This window comes from Enhydra lutris, unplaced genomic scaffold (genome assembly GCF_002288905.1).
Source record: "Enhydra lutris kenyoni isolate GAN:26980312 unplaced genomic scaffold, ASM228890v2 scaffoldscaffold34, whole genome shotgun sequence".
In the NCBI taxonomy this organism is placed as follows: domain Eukaryota; kingdom Metazoa; phylum Chordata; class Mammalia; order Carnivora; family Mustelidae; genus Enhydra; species Enhydra lutris.
This window is the reverse complement of record NW_019154118.1, coordinates 21,404,618-21,413,108: the sequence shown is the minus strand read 5'-3', so window position 1 is coordinate 21,413,108 and position 8,491 is coordinate 21,404,618.

Sequence of the window (8,491 nt, the reverse complement as noted above, 5' to 3'; positions counted from 1 at the left end):
AGCCCCTATTTTTTTTCTTTTATAAATAGTGGAGTTTGTCTGTCTGTCTGTCTTTCTTTCTTTCTTTCTTTCTTGGCAGATACTTAACTGACTGAGCCACCCTGCAGCCCCTATTTTTTTTCTTTTATAAATAGTGGAGTTTGTCTGTCTGTCTGTCTTCCTTCCTTCCTTCCTTCCTCTCTCCCTCCCTCCCTTTCTCCCTCCTTCCCTTCCTTCTTTCCTTTCTTTTTTTTTTTTAATTTTATTTTATTGATTTATTTGACACAGAGAGAGCACAAGCAGTGGGAGCAGCAGACAGAGGCAGAGGAGAAACAGGCTCCCCGCTGAGCAAGGATCCTGATGCAGGACTTAATTACAGGACCCTGGGATCATGACCTGAGCTGAAGGGGGCAGCTTAACCCACTGAGCCACTCAGGCTCCCCGATAGCAAGTTTCTTAAAAGTGGTTATTGTGTCTGGTTCATCTTTGTATCTCAAGCACCTAGTACAATGCCTGCCACATTGTTGGTGCCTAATGACTAACCCTCCACTTCTTAATTTCTTGAGGGCAGGGATGGTGCCTGCCATCTTTGTGGAGAGCACAGTGGATGTTGGTTTGTGTGCCTCTGCTAAGGGCTCAGTTAGTTTCTTTATCTTCAACTTCATTTTTCTCTTTTCCTTGGAGCTCAGGGGTGTTTAGTAAGTAGTGTATTGGTTTATGCGGAACTTTATGGCATTGTGGAAAGAGCACTGGATCGAACAAGGGGCAGGGAGGTCTGGCACTACCAGGGAATAGTGTGTGATCTTAAGGCAAAATATTTCTCTTCCTGATCTTCCATTTTTTGTTTCCTCTGCACCTCAGTTTACTCTTCTGTGCAATGGGGATAACAGCCTCTACCTTTTTTTTTTTTTTTTTTTAACTTGGGGCATTGTGATTATAAACAGGATTTATTCTGTATGTTGAATTCTATAGAAGCAATTAAAGGAGCTGGAAAAATATGGGCTTCCATTTAATTTTTGGTCTGATAAATTTTAAGCGAGAAGTATGTATGTTGGTTGTATAGTGTTGAGAGAAAAAGAAGACTCAAGGGATACTTAAAGGTTTTTGGCTTGAACAACTAGAAAGATAAGAGTTGCCATCAACTATGATGGGAATTAGAATTTGGGGGAGAATTCAGTAAAAAATCTGAACTATGGATACATGCAAAAACTTGGTTGAATCACAAAGGCATTTTGTTGAATGGAAAAACCCAGTTTAAAAAATTTATATGGTGTCTGATTCCATTCATATGATATTTTGGAGAAGATAAAACTATATGGAAGATGAACAAGTCAGTATTTTCCAGGGGATGGAGGTTGAGGCGTAGATTTGACTACAGGGGGGCAGTATGAGGGAATGTCGTTGTCATGAACTGTTTTACATTTTAATTTTGTTAGCAGTTTCATCAATCTGTATTTGTTAAAATTCATAAAGGGCACACCAAAGCAAAGTTAGTTTTACAGTATGTCAATTTAAAAACTAACAAATATGAGGTGCCTGTTAGTCGTTAAGCATCTGCCTTCGGCTCGGTTTATGGTCCCAACATTCTGAGATCGAGCCCCATGTCGGGCTCCAGCTTCTCCCTCTGCAACTACCCCATGCTGTGTTCCCTCTCTTGCCATCCCTCTCTGTCATAAATAAATAAAATTTAAAAAAAAAAAACCACCTAACTAATACTAAAATACTTAAAAATATTATGTAGGGGTTTCAGAAAATATTTATTTGTATATATTTGTGGATTTTTTTGGTTTTTAAAAAATTACTATTTGCTTTTGTCTCTTATTCTAAATAAACATTCACTTTGCACTTGATTTTTGTTCATAACGTTGTATTTATTTTATTTTATTTTAAAGATTTTATTTGTTTTTTGGCGAGAGGGAGATCACAAGCAGGGGGAGCAGCAGGCAGAGGGAGAAGCAGGCTCCCCGCTGAGCAAGGAGCCTGATGTGAGGCTCGATCCCAGGACCCTGGGATCATGACCCGAGCTGAAGGCAGGCACTTAACTGACGGAGCCATCTAGGCGTCCCTGTTGTATCGTTTTTAAAGAGGCTGTTCAATTGACTAGGCCTCAGGCCCCCACAAAATCAGAATCTACCCCTGTGGGGCTGAAACAGACATGAGACTGGACAACGCTGAACAGTAGAGTTTCACTATTGGCCTGTATTTCTCTTTTGCTAGGGACTGCACCCTGGTCAGTCAGTGGTTGTATGCAAGTTCACGTGCAGAAGCTGGATTTAGAGGCCACTCTTAGACACGAGGACCCTGTAGGCGGAGTTCCAAGGGGACAAGGACAATGAGAACGTTGGCAGAAAGGCAGGGCTTAGTGTGACAGAACAGCAGAGATGCCTGAGGGCGCCATACAAGATCTGTTTCTAGGAGGAGTCTTCCTTGGCCATGCCACAGAAGGTGCCTCTCAAGGTTTTCAACCATACATGGTGGTCCGGAGGACGTTCAGGGCTTTGGGGCAAATATCAATGGAGGAAGCTGATAGGGATGGTTTCCATTTTAGACAAGGGTGAGATGTCTGATGGGCATCCGAGTAGAAATGGTGAGTAGAGAGCTGAATATATGAGTCTGTGGTTCAGGAGAGAGTTCTGGGTTTGAAACATACATTTGGAAGTTAACATTTATATGATATTGATTTATGGCCCAGACCGTCCTCTGGCCAGAAAACACTGTCTTGTGATGATTCCCCTTTTCCTTTCTGGTTTGTCCTAGTATCCTTTGGCCTTCACTTTCCACCCCACCAACAGTTCAACTGAGAAAAGGAAGAGGATCCAGAAGAAGGACAATTGGTTTAGAGGAACAGGATGAGCCAGGCTCCCCTCCTACAGCCAGCCCTCCTTCTCCCTCCCCAACTTGGAAAGGAGGCCTGGGGCAGTGGAGGAGGTAAAGAAGGGAGGGGAATTAGTGAGAGCTTTCTTGTTGAGTAGATCATGGAAACTTGACTTCCCATCAGGCTGGGTTTTAGGGAGGGGTACAAGTTGACACCCCCAACCCCATCTGCACACAGATGTCTTTAAGAGATATGAAATAGAGAGGATCTATGCCTCTTCCTCTTCTGGGTAGAGCCCTAGGAGTCAGAAAGACAGTAAAAAAGACATGGTTATATGGTATATCTAGTAGGTAAGACCTGAACAACCTCTCAAAGTTTTCTGAGCGCAGTGCGTCCAGGAAAACTGGAATGTTTTCAGTGCACCCAAGGGTGTGACCAAAGTAGCCTGGATTCATTAGAATGCTTTTATATGGAAGTAATAACAAATCCAGTTCAAACTGATTTAAATAATAAGTAGATTTTATTGGTTCAGTAATAAAGCTTAGAGGTAGGAGTGATTTGATTAGGCACTAGCTTTCTTGCTATTCTCTTATGGGTGCTGTGCCCTCAGGCTGGCTTCTTGCCTAAGAGCAAAATGTGTGTATCAGCTTCAGGTTTCACATCTGCCTGTGCAGAAGGGGAACTTGTCTTTCCCAGTCATAAAGAAATAGAACTGGGTTTCCATCTGGACCAACCTCAGTCATGTGCTTACCCCTGAAAATAGCCACTGTGACTAAGGAATTGCCATCAAGACAAGAAGGATGAGATTATGCCAGAGGCGATCAGGATCCACCAGGGGAACTTGTCGGGAGAGGTGGCGGTTTATGTCAGTCTCACCACAGTCACCTGTCTGCTTCATAAGGGAAGGGGATCGTGTGGATCCTGGAGCGGCAAACGGTAAAGCCAACCATGTAGTTGGAGAAAGCATACTCCTAAAAAGGATTTGTGGACAGGAGTGAGGGCCTGCTCACTAGCAACTCTGTGGACTGAGAGGATGACGGACATCTTGGCAGATGTCAGAATTTTTCGATAATGATCAAGGACTAGATTCCATACCCATCCCATCGCTGACACCTTGGTATTATTTACCCTATGGAACTTAGATACAACTGTGGAGTAAAAGGGGCATCCACCAATTACTGGAAGTAAGTTCCTGCTGCTGCAGCACAGTGAGAACTTGGGAGAAGAATTAAAATATAGAAAATGAGGTTGCATTTCTTACCCAGCACAGTTTACAGACCAAGACTCATACCTGCTACCTCTGTTAGCACTCTGACCTTCAGAGACAACTTCCAGCAAATCCAGGTTCACATGCTAGGAGGAAAGAGTTCTTCCTCACATTTATCTTTTAAAATTCTTGCCTTTCAAAGCTTAGCTTAAATTGCACTTTTTTCTATGAAGGCTTCCACCAACCAGCCAACCAGATGTCCTCCTTTCCTTCTTTGTTTTCTTTCTATCCTTCATGTTTGCAGGGCATCTTTGAAGGCCCGGCTCTGCCTGATGTGTGGCTCTGGTCTTAAAAGGCGCTGTATTCAGAATATGGTGTTTGAGAACTTTCTGGAAATGTCTCCACTTGTTGTTTTCGTTTTTGCTCAGGGGCTTAACAAAAAAGAGTTAATGATTCTAAAAAATATCTTGAAGACCGTCTTGGAGTCTAAGAGCCAGAAAGAGAAAGTTCTTCCTTTATAGGTCAGTTGGGGAGCTCTTTTGGGGTGGGTGGAGTCTCATGGCATCCTGCCTCAAATTTGATCATTTCCTCTACCTTTGACTGCTTTTATGTTCTAATTTCCTGAACTGAGCTCTGTGAGATGTGCTTAAATTAGGTCCTAGATAAAAGACAGGGCACACTCATGGGAGGGCCCATTCATGAGCAAACATTATCAATTGGGGGGGAAAATAATCAAAGACTGAATTTTGAGTATGTCTTCAGACATGAATAGAGATTTTGTTTTGCGATAAAGGTTTTGTGGATCCAGAAACAATCATAAGTAGATTTACCAAAATTCCAAACTGTGAGTTGTTATTTTCTGTGGACCAGGTTAAATTGGATTTCTTTAGTGCAACAAAATCAAGGGTTTAAAATTTGGAAAACAAACAAGCAAAATACAACAGGCTTTTATGACCTGATGTTTTCTCATTCAATTATAAAGCCCATGTGTTGAGAAAAGATAGGGAAAAAGCAACATATGTCTAAGAGCCAGAAAGAGTGGTGGGAAAGCAGTGATGTTTTTATTCCTTTAGAGTGAATGATAAAGTTTATACACCCCAGGGGGAAGAAAAATGACGTAAAGCAGGCTGGGTTTAGTGGGAAAAAAAGGCCCTGTTTCTCTCTGACAGATCTGTGTGTGCCCACGTGTGAGCTCAAGTGGGTGGAGGTACATGGAAAAGTCTGTGCCTGTATCACATTTCTTCATCCTGCTTCTGATTTCAGTGATAATTGAAGCAGGCAATTACAGGGTCAAATACCACTGAGAGATTTTTATCTCATTTAATCCGTACAAATGCCTGATGAGGTGGAAATTTCTTTTCATTTCCAGTTTATATGGAAACTGAGCTATATGTCCAAAGCATATATTTCTAGTGTAGTTTGGTTATGGAGAACGTCTTGGATTATGGGATAAGACTCAAGATAAGGTTGCACATCTCCAAAACCCATTCTCATTTCATCCTTTCCTACTACCTTTCTAAATATCCACAATATATTATTGGGGTCAAAAGATACATAAGACCAAAGGAGTTTAAACAAAAGGGGACCATTTAGTTCTTCAGTTCTTAAACCCGACAAGGCCAGGAGAAACTGGTCAGGGATTGTAAAACAAACTGTTCTCAGATTATTTATCATATACTTTCTTAATCATCATTTTTTTATTTTATTATAACGAAGTTTAAGAATGTCAACTTTATTGAAAGAAGGTTTACACATAAGATAATGAATGCGTGATGAGATTTATTTTTCCAAGACTCAAATCTGTAGCAAACTGACTTCAGATTCTAGCCAATTAAAAATGTGACCAAATAATGTAATTAAGGGGGCACTGGGTGGCTCAGTTGGTTAAGTGACCGACTCCTGATTTTGGTTCAGGTCATGATCTCAGGGTCATGCGATCGAGAGCTGGAGCTCCCCCTCCCCCACCAGGCTCTGTGCTAGGCGTGGAGACCGCTTAGGATTCTCTCTCTCTCACCCTCTGCCAACGCCCCCCAAAAAAGAAAAAAGAAAAACAACGCTATAATTAAGAGGAAAAGAACATAAAATATCTTTTTTAATATTATCTCAGTTTTGTAATTGTTTTTTTTTTAAAGATTTTATTTACTTATTTGACAGACAAGTAGGCAGAGAGGCAGGCAGAGACAGAGAGAGGAGGAAGCAGGCTCCCCGCTGAGCAGAGAGCCCAATGCGGGGCTCGATCCCAGGACCCTGGGACCACGACCTGAGCCGAAGGCAGAGGCTTTAACCCACTGAGCCACCAAGGCACCCCTGTAATTTTTTTTTTTTTGATTTTTTAATTTCTTTTCAGCGTAACAGTATTCATTGTTTTTGCACCACACCCAGTGCTCCATGCAATCCGTGCCCTCTCCAATACCCACCACCTGGTTCCTCCAACCTCCCACCCCCCGCCCCTTCAAAACCCTCAGATTGTTTTTCAGAGTCCATAGTCTCTCATGGTTCACCTCCCCTTCCAATTTCCCTCAACTCCCTTCTCCTCTCCATCTCCCCACGTCCTCCGTGTTATTCCTTATGCTCCACAAATAAGTGAAACCATATGAAAATTGACTCTCTGCTTGACTTATTTCACTCAGCATAATCTCTTCCAGTCCCATCCATGTTGCTACAAAAGTTGGGTATTCATCCTTTCTGATGGAGGCATAATACTCCATAGTGTATATGGACCACATCTTCCTTATCCATTCGTCCGTTGAAGGGCATCTTGGTTCTTTCCGCCCCTGTAATTTGTTTTAAAATACAAAATGTCTATTAAGATCTGGTTAAGATTGGCTCAAACTCTCATTCAGTGATTTGAGGAAAATCCAGTGCTGCTCTTGAACTGGTTTTGGAATATAGGTGAGATTTGGTGGGGTAAGGTCCAGAGCCAACAACCAAGAAAGAATTCTTGAAACATCTTTGGTGCCAAATGGTGGTTTTTCTTTTTAAAGCATGGAGACAGAAACCGTGGGCAGAAAGAGCTGCTGCCTCGGGCATGTGAGGGGTGGCTGATTAATAGAGTTGGGGGTTGGGGGAGGTAAGGAAAATGGAGGTTTTCAAAAGAACTTTCACAAGCTAAAGGGGACCTACAAGATAATGGAGGCCTTGCCATTGTCAAGTTCAGGTTGTTTTTCCCTCTAGTAAACCATTAAGACTGTTGGGAGCTTCCAGGAAGAATGTTGTGTCCTGCTTATCCCATCCAGGAGAGTGTGTGTGTGTGTGTACACGCATGAGTGTGCGTGCGTGTGCGTGTGTGCGTGCGCAGAGGTCACAGGCTGTGAGCTCGTGCTTTGTCCTCAGCTAGCCTTCTGCTCCCTGTCACTCTCAAAGCTTCTTCAGATTCCTGAAATTCAGGGTCCCCCTCTCTTTCTAAGCTCTTGCTTCCTCTCGTGGTGCTTATCTTGGTATCCAAAGCCTGTCACTCTTCTGTTCACACTGATTCAGATGTGAAATTCAGCAGTTCCCCCTAATTTCCACACAAAAAAGGGGCTGCACAAAGTGTTCTGTGTTTAGCAGACTCTATTAAAGGTATATGGAGCGGGAGACATTTACATTAGAATAATGCAAATAGTATTAAGTTGTGTCTGTAATTTGTCAATCCTAAAATGTGCAGCTTTTTACATTTTCATATCTCTGAAATGAGAATGCACCTTACCACTGAAGGCATGTCATAACGTAATTGGCAGGGTCTTTTCTTTCACAACGGTACATAAAATAATGGTACATTTTACATTCAGTGGCATCTTAGATTAAAAAAAAGGAGTTCTATTTCTCTGTTTTTAAAATAAGGCCTCTGGTGATTCCTACTATTTATATAAGGAGTTCTACCTCCTTCCATGGTGCTTGGATTCAGTAGTTCTACCTCCTTCCATGGTGCTTGGATTCAGTCTGGTGCCCCAAATCACATTTCTTCATCCCACTTCTGATTTCAGCAACAATTGCAACAGACATTTCCTCGGTAGCTCCTATGAACAATATGCCTTGAGCGTACTGCGGGTCTTTCCACTTTCTGCTGCAGATAAATCTGGCTTGCCCGAGCACAGCTCCAAAGTGTGGGCGTCAGCATCCCCAGGAGCAACCTTCAAATAGTGTGCATGCAGAACTGGTGGGGAAACGCCCCTGCTTCCCTTCCTCCATGGGAATAATTAGGGAGGCATTCTGTAAGGTGCCCAGGAGGTTCTGGACAAATCAGACGTACAGGGACAATACACCTTACACTAGCATTTGCACCTTCCTTTTCTCAGTCCTGTTCCCTGGGACACCCCCTCTCAAATAAATTACCTGCACAGGAGTCCTTGTGGGGGGCTCTGTTTCTTGTTTTGTTTTGTTTTGGTGGGGGAGGTGGGATTCAAGCTAGGGGGTCTCTAGGTACTCTCCCTCCCAGGGCGCCCTGTTTCCTTATGCAGAGTGGTTCAGCTCTTTCCATTCCTGCCTCCAGACCCAGCACGCATTCTACT